Below are 16398 nucleotides of genomic sequence, written 5' to 3' on the forward strand. Positions count from 1 at the left end.
TGGCTCTTCTCAGCCAAACTCCACAGCTAGGCACTGCTGGCTCAGGGCTCAGTGAGCAGACAGCACTGCCCCCGAGGCACGTGGATGTGTTTGAGAGGGGCACGTGGCCTTAGCTGGAGTTGCGTGTCTCCTTCTTCCCTGGCACAGCCCGGCACCTTCTGTTTCTCACCCGGTGCGTGCGGGAGGTCACAGAGTTTCAGTTACCAGGCAGCAGGACCTTTGGGGCAGACAGAATTACCCTGAGGTGTGAACGAAGTGCTGGAGGTTGCGACAATGCCAGTCTGGGGGAGATGCGCTGTGTTGGATGCCGCTCCCCCTCCTTGCCCAGCGTGGACTGGGGAAGGCAGTCAGAGGCAAGGAGCCTTCAGACAGGAGAATTATTCAAATCCATCCAGGTAATCTGTCCTTCCCCTGGTCCAACCTACCGAGCTGCTGCATCCACTGAAACCCACTAAACCCGCCCCTGATACAACTCAGCTTCCGAGCTGTGCAGTGAGTGGCTCCTGGGAACTGGGGGCTCTTTTAGTCTGGTTTTGTATTTTAGGGTCACCTGTAGGTGCCTGATTCTTCAGTTGAGGAGAGTTTCTGCAAAAATATGACTCTGCATAGGGATGTGGCAGCCAGTAGCTCTTCGCTGGTTAGCTGGATCTGGGTTTGTATCTTCCAGAGACCACTAGCCTCCTGGGCACTCTGCCTAGATGTCCAGGCTCCGTTTGGCTGAGAGAAAGGCCAGACGCTTCCTTTGAAAGCATGTTACACAGAACAGAGAGAAAGAGGGACCATGTAACTTCCAAGGGAGCGGTAGGGCCTCCATTCGCGTGCAATTTATCCTGTTTATGAGAGTTTTATATACACATGTGCATGGATAATCATCATAGAAACAAACAATATGGGAACAGTAGGAACAGATCTAAAGGGACTCTCTGAAATGGAAAGAATGGCAGTAAAGGAGAAGGGAAAGGAAACGGCTGTCTGGAATCTGGTATATCTGTTATACAGTCCTAGACTATAATGAGTATTTGCATGGCTCTTCCTCATATGCATCATTTCTAAAAACTCCTCCCAGGTCTCCTGGACCTTTGTCAACTCATCAGCCCACAAGCATCTCACCACCTCAAAAGCAGCAAGATTTCCTGTGCACTGAAACTAAGCTTTGAATATCAGCGGAGTCAGACTGCAATTTACAATACAGACTAACAACCAGAGTGAGTGGAATTGGAATTCATGCTGTATTTCCATTAATCCTTTAGAGGCTGCAAAATCAAGAGATTGGCATGCTAAGGATTCATTTGCTGGCAGTCTGGGGAAAGCCAGTGATTTAAGGGTTAAGCCAGCAGTCTAAATCTAAGGTTTTTCTACAGAAGGTTTAAGTTGAGGTTTAAGAATTCTAAGAGGATGTATCAAATGTTGATCTAATTATTCCATGGGGGAAGCCAGTCCCAGAACAGTAACATGGACTCAAAGGGAATCCACCTCCTGTAGAGACAGTCCCACAAGGTCTCTCTCCAGCTTGTGGCAAACCCAGAGGTTGTGCAACTAGAAGAGTGGCATTAAGGAACACTGAGTGTCTTCTGGGTGAACCTCCCCAGGGAGAGCAATACCAGCTCGCATGCAGAACTGCCCAGGGTTCATACATGGCAGGGTTCCAAAACCCAGACATCAGCTCCCTGCTCCTCTCCCACCCCTGGGCCAACAAGACATCAGCTCCCTGCTCCTCTCCCACCCCTCTGCCAACAAGACAAACAAATACGTTTCTTCTCCTCTCAAGCTGATGGTGGAGGAAATATCTGACTGCAGGCTGAAAAACTGTTTTTCAAACATTTTGAAGTAAGAGGCCGAGAGGAGCAGAGCAGAGAAGTCCTTTCCAACTCCCAGGGGGAACTGCTGGCACGGAGCTCGGTGAGCCGCAGTGCGTCGGAGCACACAGGGCTGCTGTTTGTACAGATGGCAGCGCTGCTGCGTTCAGGGCAGGTTTGTATTTAGCACCTAACCAAGTGCATTACAGCCTCTCTCTTCCTGCCAGCTTCACACGGGGTACACGCAACTTGACCGTGGCTTGGATTTCCCTTTGACCTGCCACTCTGGGCCCCAGCTCCAAAAATGTCCAATAATCTCAAACACAGCAATGGGCCAAAGCTGCAAACCTTCCCTAACATGGAGATTTTGGCTCTAGATGGAGATTTGGCTCTAGACTGTTCTCAATGGTAGCAGATGACAGAACGAGGAGTAATGGTCTCAAGTTGCAGTGGGGGAGGTTTAGATTGGATATTAGGAAAAACTTTTTCACTAAGAGGGTGGTGAAACACTGGAATGCGTTACCTAGGGAGGTGGTAGAATCTCCTTCCTTAGAGGTTTTTAAGGTCAGGCTTGACAAAGCCCTGGCTGGGATGATTTAACTGGGAATTGGTCCTGCTTCGAGCAGGGGGTTGGACTAGATGACCTTCAGGGGTCCCTTCCAACCCTGATATTCTATGATTCTATGATTTTATCAATGGGTCGCAGAGCAGTGGGAACCACAGCTCAGTACAGAGAATCTGTATTTACTCACAGGTTAAGGAACACAAAGGAGCCCAGAGAGAACGAGACATGGACATCCTTATTGCAAAGGGACGTGGCCAGTCAGCCGTGGTCAAACGTGGCTCAGGCTGCAATGTGAAAGTGGACGCAGTGCCAGCATCCTTGCCAAGTTCCAGCTCAGGTGATTACATCCTGCTGACCTAAATCCCTTTTCACTTCTACTGGATGCAGGAGTCTTCACTGCCTGTCATGAACCATCACACAGTGATGTTGTGCACCGTCAAACAGCTTCTGTGTTACGCCACAGAGGTGACTTTAATTCAGTGGCATATCCCTTACCTACCTTGCTGGGAGGCTCAGCTCATCAGGGTTTGTAAAGAGCTGTGAGATCCTCAGGTGAAAAGCACTAAAGACAAAGGCTTATCAATGAAGCTGTCCCACTAACAGCAACAAGCTCTCCATATGAATCCACTTGTGCCGGGCAATACACAAAGCTGGCTCTGCAAAGGGGAGCATGTCTCCATGGGTCTACTCTGTCCCCTTTCCCCCAGCTCCAGGCTTTGAGACGTCCACCCCCACACCACATCTCTGCCCTTCAACGGGAGAAATGCTACTTCCAAAGACATTCAGTCTGGGTTACACTCACTCGCCCACATGTCGCTTGGAAAACGACAAGGAAGAATGGCCCATAACAATGGGCCTCTAACCAAACCCTCGATGAACACCCTCCATAACCAGAAGCTTTGCTCCAATTCATCATCTCATGGGACCCCTGAATGCACAGGAGACTCATTGTAATCAGACTGTCACCACCTCGATGAATCTCTCGCTATCTCCCAGCAAAGGGCTGCTGGAACCACCTAGGCACATGCTGTCATTTCTGGCCAGGGCAGAGAAACCAATCCTGAGGCTGCAGCTGCCCCGGTCTGAGACCCCAGACAGCTGGTCTCCAGGAGAGACGGGGTGAAGAAGTGGAAGCGACTGATTGGTTTCAGCTACTAGTGAGACGGTCCAGCGTCTGCGACTAGGGAAGGTGAGGTGAAGAGCCAGGCTGCTGGAAGGGAGTTGAGCCTGGCAGAGACAGGCAAAGCAGAACAACAGAGGCCAGAAGAGGCCCCAGAGCTGCGTCAGCCAGGCCAGGAGCAGACGGAGAGAGGAGTAAGCACTGGGACAGCGACAGAGTTGCGGAAAGCGCTTTGCTCATTACGAAAGGCTCTGGTGGATCTCACAGGTTTCCCCTATGTCCCAGGACAGAATCCCCTCCTGCCAGAGGACTAAGTGTGTTCAGGGGAGGCAGCACCCCTAAAATTTCCATGTTCAGCTCAGATACACAAAGCCAGCACCGACCCATTCAGAACGGGGCTTTCCTGAGGGTCCTCTTGACTTTATCACCCTGTATTCTATGGCCCCAGTGGTGTGCTGGGCAGATGCAAAATAACACAGCCCCAGCTGCCAACAGTGAACGATCTAAACTCAGACGGGATGAAGAGCAGGGAGCGAGGGATGGGGAGGGAGGTGAGATCATCGCAGGGTTACTCAGATGGAAGCAAAACATGGAAAAAGTTAAAGTTAAGAACTGTAAAAATAATAGCTCCTGCCCCTTGTTGTGGGCACTGCACAAAGAGTGACCATCTGTGAGACTTAGCAACAGAGAGAGCAGGGAACCAGGCTATAAGACAGGCTCATCTGGAATGACCTTCATCGAGTAGTCAATAAATACAACAGGCACTTTATATGTAGCACTTTCCATTCACAGAGCTCCATGCCCGTCAGGGGGGTTAGCACCAACAGCCCATGTACAAATGGGGAAACTGAAGCCTAGAGTGACTGGCCCAAGTCACACAGGGAGTCAACTGCTGAAACGCGACTAGAACCTAGATCTCCTGAATAACAGTCCCGATTCCACCGGACTGTTCTGCTACCCCACTGGCATAATTCCTTCCAGCCCAAAGGGATCCAAGAGTTTTATACTGCTGGAAAAGGGACTGTGGTTTGTACAGTGCTTTGTGTTGCTAGGATGAAAGGCGCTCTGGCAACGCAAAGCAGATACAAACGGAGTCTCGTTACTTGGCCAGACTGGGATGTGCCTGCCCTGAATACAGCTACCAAAGCAGACGGGGTGGTGGAGCTCAGGAAATACTCGGAGGGATCTACCTGCTGCCAAAGTAATAGTTAAGTAAATAATGAAACCAGCTCCTTAAGAGGGTCAATTCACATCAGGCCTCCTTCCTTTCTCCATCTGTCCCTTTCATCTCCCTCCATCCCTCTTTCCTCCCAGCCCATGACCTTCTCCTGCCAGGAACCAGGAGCCACAGAGCAATTGCCCAAGAATAAACAACTGCTTGTGCCACTGTCTGGACAGTGGCGATTAGCTAGTAACAAGCAAGGAAGTGGGCTAGCTAACGCTCTGGGAAAACGCAGCTCTTGTGTCTGCAAGATGCAGTAGGAATCAGGGCCCCCCAGCCTCTGGTGGAAATCTCTTCAGTGAGTAGATTCCATGGAGGCGCCCAGGTAACTTGCTAGAATGCAATTCTCTTGGCCCGGTCCCCAGCCCAGCCTATGGGCTGCTCAGGAGGCAGCCAGGCTTTGCTGTCACATTAGATCTGGAGGAGGAGAAGAAAACAAGCTTTTACCCACTTAAAGCAGCTTGGGAGGAAGTCAGGAAAGATACCGGCACAAAGAGCAGAGGCCAAGCACGCTGGAGGATGCCAGCACCCAAAGGGCTAGAGAGAGGCGCACAGGCACTGCCAGGAAGGAGCAGACCTGTGGCCCATCTAGCCCAGAATTCCACCTGTAAAATGGCCAACACCAGGTGCTTCAGAGGTAGGGGCAGGAAACCTCCTACTCCCTCGTAGCTAGAGACTGATTGAAGCCCTGAAGCAGGAGGTTTGATCTCTGGCAAAATTCATGCTTGCTTTGACTCTGGTTATTCTCGTTATCCCTGGGCTGGCCCATCCCTGTCAGAGCCGTGGGGCAGGCGGTGAACTTCCCAGGAAGTTTAGGTCACACAGCAACTCTTGTAATCTGAACAAGTCTAGGTCATGTAGCGACATCTGTGTCCCAGGGCTGGGGCTCTCGCCTGCAACTCAGACCCATCCGGGCTACCCCCTGGGCTGTACGGCACCAGCCCACCTACCAGCTCAGTAAATGCCCCAGCATTCAGGGGCCCAGATACTCTTGAGATAATGGTACAGAGCCAGCGGGAGATTTCTGGAGGAAGACTTGGAGACTTTAAGGCCAGAAGAGGCCAGTCTGGCAGGCCACAGAGTTTCATGCTGAAGGGGTTGGGGTGACCTGGCATCAGTGCCCACGCACTCGGACAGGTTTCAGCGCAGCTTCAGCATTTCAGCCCTCTAGCCCGCTCTCAAAACGGCCCGCACTCTGCGAGGGCTTGGGCAGGCAAAGGACCTTTCCCAGGGCTCCATGGAGTCGGCAAGCAGGAATCAAGCCCCTGGGGGCAGCCCTGCAGCCTTGGTGGCACTGCCATCAGAGACATGGCTGTCAGCACGCGGGACAAATGGGGATGTCGGAGGGGGTTTCGCGCTGCCTCTGGAAGGTACAGGGAATAAGGGAGTCAGACACTGGAGCAGAGACCCACGCACAGTTCTGATGGAAGAATTTCACCACCAGGAATAAAGCCTGGGTAACACAAAGATTCCTAAATCCACTGGCAAGCGAGCCCCAGAATGGGTTTACAATCTGCTTTAATCCAAAGCAGTTCAACTGGTCTTTAAGACAAATCCTATTGTGAAGCTTTTCTTATGCGCCATGATGTATAGTTTTAAAATGGCAGCTCTGTGGTTGTTCATTCCAAATAAAGTCGTTTCAGACACTGAAGCAGGCTGCCCCTGGCTCAGCTGGTGCCCAGACACTGGCCAGAGGTGAGTGGGTCAGTGGGAGGGGCAGGGGGATGCACAGTATTGCTCAGATCCTACTACCACGGATCTGCGGCGAATTAAAATGATGTGTCTGTGTAATAGCAGGTCCCTGCCACATCCTGACAGCCAGCCAGGGTACCTGTCAGCATCAGCCTTGAGGCTTATGCTAACATGGGTTTAGGGCAGGCTGGAAGAGCAGCGGCAGCTCATAACAAGCAGCTGGCAGCGCCAGCATGCTGCCCTAGCCAACCCCAGAGGACCTGAGAAGGCCAACGTCTCAGCTGCAACCCAGAGCACACCGGGATCGCTCCCCTCAATCCTGCCAAGCAGAAGGAACTGTGGCGTCTCATGGCACTGCTGCTGATGGGACAGCAGGAAAGCAGCCCAGGGGGAGTTGGGGTCACTCGGTGGCCATGTGAGATGACAGGATGTGGCTGGCAGGAAAAGGAAGCCCGAGGGAGAGAGATCCCAGTGCTGACAGCCTGAATTCCATGCTCGGCAGGCTCTGCAATGAAGAGCCAGGGTTGACGTAGCAAGAGCTAGAGTAGGCCAGGATTGATGGCACCGGCGGTGGGACGCAGAGGACACAGTACTGGAACAGCAAGGTGTGCCCTGGGCCAGGCTGGAGCCTGAGTAGAGCCTGCCCACACGCTGGTGGCTCAACCTGCCCAACGCTGACAGTGTTAGTGGAGGTGGAGAGGGTGCAGGCAAATCTCTCCCGCCTGCGGCAGCAGGCTCCTCAGGGCAGCAATGTCACATAACCAGCCTTCCAGGGTCAGAGGGACCCCATTCTCTGCCACAGGGCTTTGCCTCTGGCTTCCAGCAGCAGAGGGACGCCTTATGCCAGCGTGGAGGGGAAGGCGGGCCAGTGGCGTCTCACATACTGCAGCACCGGAAGAGCGCTAGACACTCAGACCTGTTGTCAGGCGGGCCGCATGCCAGCCACTTAGGGTTATTAGGCACAATCTTAATCTGGGCTGAGCTGATAAAGTTAAACTGCCTGCCCAGAACTAATCACCCTAAGTAACCAGCCGTGTCACCGTTACTTAGCCGGGATCACGCAGAACAGCGCCGTTTAATGAGGCCTTCTGTGAACGGGGTTGCGCAGCCTGACAGGTATGGATTGGGGAGGCTCTTCCCCTTGGTCTTTCCTCCTCAGCTGCTGCCTCCGCACGGCACTCCCTGCCCAGTGCCCACGAGTGCGTTTGCAGTGCCAGGTTTGCTGACGGTGCTCACAGAGGAAACAGTAACAATGGCAATAAGTAGCAGACCTGGGAAAAGCTAAATACAAAGTGCCTGTCTCATAGCAAGAGGGAGGGACAGGTTCTAAGCTCAGTGCAGAAATGTGGACCTGATATAGCAACCGCAAAGGTGGGACCCAGTCTGACTCCCACTGAAGCCAGTGGGAGCTTTGCTGTTGACACGGAAAGGGAGCAGGATCATTTGAACATACCTAACCCCCTGGGAAACAGCGGGGAGAGGAGCCAGCAGGAAGTTCATGTGGCAGGATGAACTCTCCTATAACTCAGCTGAATGGCGCAGTGGAGAGGACTCCCCGTATATTTTGTTTAGTGGGGTGGGCGGGAGGCACCAGCCCCACACATTGCTACAGATCCCTGTTCTGTTTCAGTTGACAGGCACAAATCTGACCAATTTTCTGGGGAAAGGGCCCCCTCCAATGCTAATTCGGGCAAGTCCTGCTCCTCCAAGAGCTGGAAACCTCACACCTGTACTCCAAAAAGGTACCAGTCCCCTCCCACTTCACACATCCCATACCTGGAGACCTCTCCATCTGTGCAAGCAGCTCTCTCCTCTCTAAAGGGAAGCAGCACCCCAGAGAGGCATGGGATTAACTAGTGTCAGTTAACACTGAAGTATTTGGGGACACGGGCAGCAGTTAGGACAGCCTGAAATTCTGCAGGAATTCCGGAAGTTTGCTGGGATTTCCCCTCTTTTGCCTATGTTGCTAAAACACAAACTCCTCGTTCACCTTCATTTTCACCAATAAAACCAGGACTCTGCATGAGCCAAGAGGGAGCGGGACACGGGCCAAGACCGGGGGGAGATTTCATCAGCAGAAAAACTGCCTTTTGTCCTTTCAGAATATGCACAACTGCAACCAAAGGCGGCCACCATTCCACTCTGTATGAAGCCAGTAAAAACCCGAGACTGCAGTTTCCACTAGCAGGATCCATCCATCCCCCTCCACCCCCACCCCCCCACACCCCTGCCTTCCAACAGCTGTGAGACTTAGATAAAATCATTCATTCATCATTCAGCCCCTGAAGTGTGAACAGACAGAGGACTTGTGGCCCCAGGGCTGTGAATCCAGCACTTGTAAATTCTCTCAAGAAAAGCTGTGCTGGGAGTTAAGGGGAAATGTAACAATGAATACTCAGGAGAGACAAGCTGTGCGCCTAAGTTCTGCAGAAGGGGTAGCCCTGCTGGCTGCACACAGCTTCAGAAATCGTTGCTAGGTATTGGTGCGGAAGAGACTTTACAGGCCTGAACCAGCCACCGATTCCAGATGGAAAATTAAAATGTATTTCTCAAAGGGAATTTGCTGCCATGACTGGGCCTTTTCCAATGGGAACAAGTAGCCCCTTCCTATGGAGGGAGCCACGCGGGAGTAACAATCATTGTCCACCTAAGCCAAAAGACTGGCATAGTCAGTAGTTAAAATGCATGAACCAAATGCCCTGCAAAAGCATAATTTTCAGGCTTGAAAGGGACAAGAAAGCTCTGAACTCTATGGTTCCTGTGAGCAAGTTTCAGCTCGTTGCTATTAGGAGCAAGTTCCTCATTTCATTGGAAGAAAATGATCCACCACCTTTGCACACCTGACTCCTTCCAGAAGTCGGTCTCTGCAGGAACAAAATCTTACCTTGGCTCTTTTCCTATTGCTGCCTCTTGGCCCCAGCAGTCAGCCAATATCCTGGGCCTTGCTGAGTTGTTTCCATTAGGAGGAGAAACAGATTATATGAGTCAGATATTTCTTTGGTGCCATCCTGTTTAGTTACAAAGCATAGACATCAAGTCCTTTTTTCCTGGACACAGTAGGAACACACGGCAGCAAGGGGTTTCCTTGCTCAGAATCCCATGCTGCCTTTCCAGCGAATACCGGGCCCAAAAGAATCCCAGCTTCCACGCTCATCACTACGACTCTACCTCATCATCTCTAGGCTTCCTAATGTGTCTGTCTCTCTTTCTATCACAGAAACAATGCCGCAGCCTCTGCACTTGCAATCAGTATCCAGGGAAACCCCTTAGCTTCTTGTTCAGGCCCTGCCATGTTGGCCCATGCCTTGGGCAGTGGCTTCTATCAGTTACAAAGGGGCATTTAATTGCTCCTTCATTTAGCCTTCATCATAACATTATAAAGTTTGAGGGAATCGTTGATGCTAACGAGAGAAGAAACAAGAGAGAGACAATGTCCTCCCGAAGGACTGAGGTCTCTCCAGAGGCTGCTAGGAAAACGGAACACAAAAGAGGGTGACTAACTCCAGGGCCAGCAGCTCAGAATTCCTCCCATTCTCTGCAAAGGGAATCGCATCTCTCCTCCAACAATTACTCCAGTGGCCCAGAGCAGATACATTTATTGAGCAGAACTGAGCTCCTAGGCAGCTTTCAGTGGGCTTGCGGAGAAGGAGCCATTGCAATCAGTGATGGCATGACTGGGAGGAGAGAAGAATGGACTCAGAACAGGCTGCTGGGACAGCCTACTAGAGTCACAGGCCACAGTCACTCCCGTGAGGGCACCGTGGGGAGTCTGTGTCACGTATGAAAATCCTTCAGCTCAGCTCCCTGGGGGTGTGGTGGTGCTGGGAGCAATCTCATCCTCCCAGAAGGGCTTTCTGAGTAACATCACGCAGCCTGAATCCCCTGGGACCCCTGTTTGAGAGGCAAGGAGCAAGGCCATTTCTGGCCACACACAAGGACCCAGTTTGTTCAGATTTACAGAGCCTTGTACTAAGTTTCAGGAGGGATGGGAAAGCACAGTGTGTAGGAACGAGTCTGGGATGGACATGGGAGCCTAGCTCCCAGCTGGGTGCCTCAGGAGGGTCAGACTAGCATGATTACTGCTTGTCTAGAAAGGGGTGGGGTTCATAAACCTGGCTGCTATCTAGTGAAAACCAAAGGCCTGCTCCCCACGAGCTGCCATGGCCATGATGAAGCAAGAGGAAACATGTCTCACAGTAACATCCTGCCCAACACTGAGGCACTTACAAATACCTGAGTCAGTTGCAGTGCAGCACAGGCTTGCAGCACTTAGTCCACAATTAGCAATAATATTACTGTGCCTGCAGGAGATAGCTGGACAGCATGCACCTTTCCGGTTTAAAGGGCAAGCTGCCCTCTGCAGCAGTGGTTGTCAACGCACGCCTGGGGGTCCATCGACTCATCTAGAGATTTGCCTAGTTTTACAACAGGCTACATAAAAAGCATTAGCAAAGTCAGGACAATCTAAAATTTCACACAGATGACTTGTTTATACTGCTCTGTATGCTATACACCGACATGTAAGTGCAATATTTATATTCCAATTGATTTATTTTATAATGACATGGTAAAAATGAAAACCTAAGTAGTTTTTCAGTAAGAGTGGGCTGTGACACTTCTGTATTTTTGGGTCAGATTTTGTAAGCAAGTAGATTTTAAGTGAGGTGAAACTCAGGAGGCACGCAAGACAAACCAGAGTCCTGAAAGGGGTACAGTCATCTGGAAAGATTGAGAGCCCCTGCTCTGCAGGACTAAGCTGGCCACACCCTGATCCCAGGCTTTTGCCCAGCCAAGGCCTGCTTCTAGGACTCCAGAGTCCTGTGTCCATTTTGTCGCAGTGGGAAGAGCTTGTTTACGGTTTCCAGCCTGGGGCAGCAGGGTAACATCACAGACTTGAGTCAGGAGACCAGATGTCCCGATTTTATAGGGACAGTCCCGATTTTTGGGTCTTTTTCTTATAGAGGCTCCTATTACCTCCCAACCCCAGTCCTGATTTTTCAAACTTGCTGTCTGGTCACCCTAGAGCCGAGGATGGGTCCCGATTCCAACGAGAAACCGTAGAACTGGAATTAATTTGCAAATTGGACTCCATCAGATTAGGCCTGAATAAAGACTGGGAATGGATGGGTCACTACAAAAAGTAATTTTCCCTCCCTTGGTATTCACCCCTTTTTCTCAACTGTTGAGAATAGGCCACTTCCACCTTAATTGAATTGGCTTGTTAGCACTGACCCCGCACTTGGCAAGGCAACGCCCATCTTTTCATGTGCTATAATATATATTCTGCTTACTGTATTTTCCACTCCATGCATCTGATGATATATTATAGAATATATATTATTTTAGCCCACGAAAGCTTATGCCCAAATAAATTTGTTAGTCTCTAAGGTGCCACAAGGACTCATCGTTGTTTTTGCTGATACAGACTAACACAGCTTCCAATCTGAAACCTATCAGAGAGCTGAGAACCCTATTTGCATCTATAAATAAGCCCAGACAATTTGCTTGCAAGGTGCAGCAGGAACTCCTTTAGCTTTGTCTGGGTTTCAGGTTCCTTCCCTCACCTGTTAGCTCCTTCAGAGAGGCATCCTCACATAGAGATCCCCCACAGCTGAGGGGAAGAAGGCATAAACACAACCTAAGCACTACGCTCTTCTTGTCAGAAGCCAATCCTCTTTCTGCAAAATTCAAACTGTAGCCCAGTGGGCCAACTTACCTGTATTATATTCATTGCTTTGTTATTCTGCTTTATTATATTTAGTAGTAATGCAAGGAACCTACAGGCTTTTATCCTAAAGATTTTGCTTTAGTAGACCGTGAGGCTTGAGGCCTATAACTTTTGGTGTAGATAAAGGCAAGTAACTCATAAGTTATAGGGAACTGCAAGTAGCATGCATGAAAGTAGAGGGGGAATTTTGTCTAGAATACCAACATCAGCCACCCATAGAACAGAGCTGACACCAGCATCTGGAAGGTTCCGGACAGAACATCCAACCACAAAGGCGCCCATGGCAACAAATTGAGGTGTATGCTAATAGGGTAACATCATATATATACTAACCTATAGAAAACGGACACCTTAAGGGGAGGAAATACAAATAAGGATTTCTATTGAATATGCATTGGACATGGTAACGTCAGCATAACCTACTATAAAAGTAACATCCCATGGGCAGCAAGCAGCGAGATGTAGACCTTGGGAGGGGCAAGAATGATAGCCACCAGGGAAGAGGAGGACGGTGATGGTGATGAGAAAGATAATAGTTAACATTCCAGGGTGGAAGAATGGCAGTCCCAATGTACTTTCTGTATTATCTCTCTCTGCCTTGTTGAGTTTGAGTGTGTGTATAAATTATTAATAAATCTTTATCATAGATTTATCTATATAAAGAGTCCCTACGGTGTGAGTGTTGTACCTGTGCACCTCGGGGTTCCCAAATTGTATGTTAATTTTACAATAATCTAACTGGGCCTGATCTTGGGACAAGAACCTGTTAATCCTCAAATTACATTTGTATATGCCCAACTTTGGGTCAGACTACAAAACAGGATTTGCTGGCTCCCGCCAGCAGAGGGGCACAGCGTCATGCTCAGGTCACAGATTAGCAGCATACTCTCTTGGGTGCTAGAAACTGGCGGTTATGAGCCTTATAGAAACCAGAGAGGTAGTTAGTTCCCAGGCTGTGGAGATGTAACTAATCAGCCTAGGGAAGGTACTACAGCATGGACTATTGATCATTTTCTGACAGCGCCAAGCCCCACCCCTCTCAGCGGCGACCAGTAGAAAGCATGGGCTGAAAATGGCACAGAAATGACTTAAGTTCTGCAATGGAAAGAGAGTCCCTAGGGACCCAAGGAAAACACTGTTCTGAAGAGGCTTAGCAGCAGGGTCAGCTCAGGGAAACAAGGAGGCTGACACATCTGGATGCCAACAGGCAGGGTTTGCTTTGGGTGTGGAGAGGTTATGTGCACTGTTAAGCGGAATTGCATCTCTGAGATGGGACTCTTTGTTTGGAAGAAGTAATCTGGGGCATCTTCGCCCTTGGCCCGTAGCAGTGGTTCAGCCTAAAGCTGACCCATTCCCTACAGCGGCGGCACCAACTCCCCTCTGCACCCAGAACCTGCCCTGCTCCCTCTAGTCCTCAGAGCTCCACATCCTCAAACCAGAGCCCAAATATTTGTTCCATCACAGCAGAACCATCACCCATCGGTGGCTACTGGAGGGGAGAGGAAGGTACGGAACACACAGGAGTGGCGACAGGAGGCCAGTGGACGTGCCTTGGGGCTCTGGAGTCAGGACTAGGGCCAGCAGGTGCAAAGCCCTCAGTGCCAAGCAAACACGAGACTGCTGCTGAGGGGGCCCGGTCCAATTGCTGTATCTGAGAAGGATGAGAGAAATGTGTCTGTTGTGAAGCTTTGCTGCCCACACTTTGCAATCATTCCCCGGAGAACACAATAGCCGCTCTGTGCACGCTGCATCTCCAGGCCCTCTGACAGCCTAGTAACAGCCTCTCCATTGGCTGGCCCACCGGAATTACCATCTCACTTGACCTATCAGGAATAACGATGGGAGCAAGGCAGGAATCCTCTTCTATGGCTAAGAGAAAGTTGCTCAAAGAACAGGGAAAACTTGCAGCCCTGGGATAAACAGGGAGACTCAGAGACCTGTTTTAACCCATCTCTGTCTTGTGAGCAGGAGAAAGGAAATTAAAGAGTTTCCTTCCTGCATCCCAGCCACCTGCTACCCCAGGGATTTAATTCTGCTGCTTTACAGGGAACAGAGGAACTTTGACTATTAAACAGTTTAGAAAATGAATTTATGATCCCAAGTCAGCAGGATGAGCAGGGTGCAACCAGGACAGGGCGTTACACCCTAAAAGTCAGCTCCCTGCGTCGGTCACGTGCCAAGTTCCAGTCAGGAGTCCTCAGCAGAGGACCTCTCAGATCCCAGACAGCATCCGTAGTCCCGGTGGCTGCTCGTTTGTTGGTTATCATAACAAACTGTTTCAGAGCTTGAGCAGAGAACCCCAAACTCCGGTCTTGGCAGGAGAGGAGGTTTTCCTGGTCCCCACTTAGAGCCCCTCACCCAGGGTGATACAGACAAGCATGGCCACTGGCTGCGGGCAGATCCCTAAATACTAACCGAGGGCAGAATGCGTCCTGAGAGCACAGTGACCTGGAAAGCATTTCACCGTCATACAACTCCTGTCCCAGGGATGATGATTTTTCACCTACTGTTTGAAAGCCCAATGGCTGTTTATTTTATCACACCCCTGCTGGCTTGGTGACTCAGCAGCGAAACGATGGTAGGGCCACTGAGCGCCAGGCCTTCCGCTGCCCTGGGAGGCAAAAGCATTTGTCACGACCAACTTTATTTACATCACAGCACACAACAATAACTTACTATCAGCTAAATATTTGTTTGAACCGAATGCGAACATTTATGCAACAAGTTGGACGGGCACAGAGGCCAAGAGCAATCTGTCTCTATTAACAGTAGCCAAGTGTGGGAATGGCTGTGTTTATCACTGCCTCTGGAGAGAGGTCTGTGCCAACTACGTGGCATCGACAGTGAGAAGAGGATTGGAGGAGTGGGGACACAGCAAGGGCAGGACGAGGGCCTGGAGGTGGGAGCTAAGAAGAGCAGCACACAGACAACCTACAGCACACCGGGAAAGGTGCAGTCCCCGCAGCTTGGAGACTGAGGTTCCCCATCTACCACTAGAGGAGGTATTGCATGGCACTTCAGAGCAGGTACTGCAGCTTTCCCCCGCCGTCCTCACCCACCACCAGGGAGTAACACTTGCCCGTGGTTGTAGGCTCCTAAGTCACTTTTGAATATGGGACAAGGAAGGGTTTGAGAATTTTACCCATGGTGCTTTTGCCATGCAGGACATCTTTCCAGCTCAGACACTCCAAGTACTTTCCTATAGGCCACACAGACACTGGCTTCTAGTCACTATGGACCTGGTCCGGATTCAGATCAATACTCAGGTTAGTCCATTTTCTGATCATTCCCTTTTCCTTTGGGCTTTGCCACATGCTCTGGAGATAACATTCTTTATTTGCAGTTGAAACGTCATTTTGAAAACCCTATAGACCAAGATCGCTCCATCCAACAGTATCTATAGGATGCCTATCGTGCCGCTGCACACCAGGTCACCTTCAGCGCCAAGCTGGATCCCGGGCAGGAGTTTCCAGATTCCAGGCTGCCTGAACCCCAGCAAAAACTCGCGAACTCCAGCATGAGTCTGCTGCCTCATTTCATGTTCTCCCTTCCCCTCCACCCGCCGAACCGAGGCCGCCTGGCTAGCCCAGCATTGCCGTTTGAGGCTGCACTGCCCAGGACTGGAAGGGAGGACTGAGGAGACGTGATCTGAAGCATTCTGTGCCCACCGCACTGAGACGCATGAACAGCCACCGCTGCCACCACACACCAAGTATGTGAGATGTTTCACGGAGAAACCGCGTTAGGGCCAAACCCGCACCCTTCGCACAAGCCATCGATCAGTCCATTAGAAGGCAACGATTGCCTCGACCATCCTGAGCCCAGACTGGCTTTAAAGACCTAGAGGTGAAAGGCTCCATATACAACCCTCAATGTTAACGACCTGCATTGGGGAGTGACCTTTGCCCTCCCCAGATTATAGCGCGCCCAACCCTTCCAAAGCTTCAGAAGACGTAAGAGTTGGGAAGCAAGCTGCAGCCACACTTCTACACCTGCAGAAAGTGAAGTGAATTAGTAACACTGCCTAGAGCTGGGACAGAAACTCCTGGGCTCACCACCCCATCTCAGCTTACGGTCTCTAACAGCCTGAGTATTCCCAACATTAGCCAGAATTCATGCTATCAGGGAGGCAGATCTTGCTGCATCACCACAAGAGTAGAATCCCTTCTCCTTTGTTTAGTAACATGAGCCCAGCAACCAGCTTGTTTAGTTTTAGGACTTTTCACCCCACTACAACTGCACTGAGACACATCCTAGAAGGGGAAAAGCATCATT

This window comes from Eretmochelys imbricata, chromosome 18, assembly GCF_965152235.1.
Source record: "Eretmochelys imbricata isolate rEreImb1 chromosome 18, rEreImb1.hap1, whole genome shotgun sequence".
Classification (NCBI taxonomy): domain Eukaryota; kingdom Metazoa; phylum Chordata; order Testudines; family Cheloniidae; genus Eretmochelys; species Eretmochelys imbricata.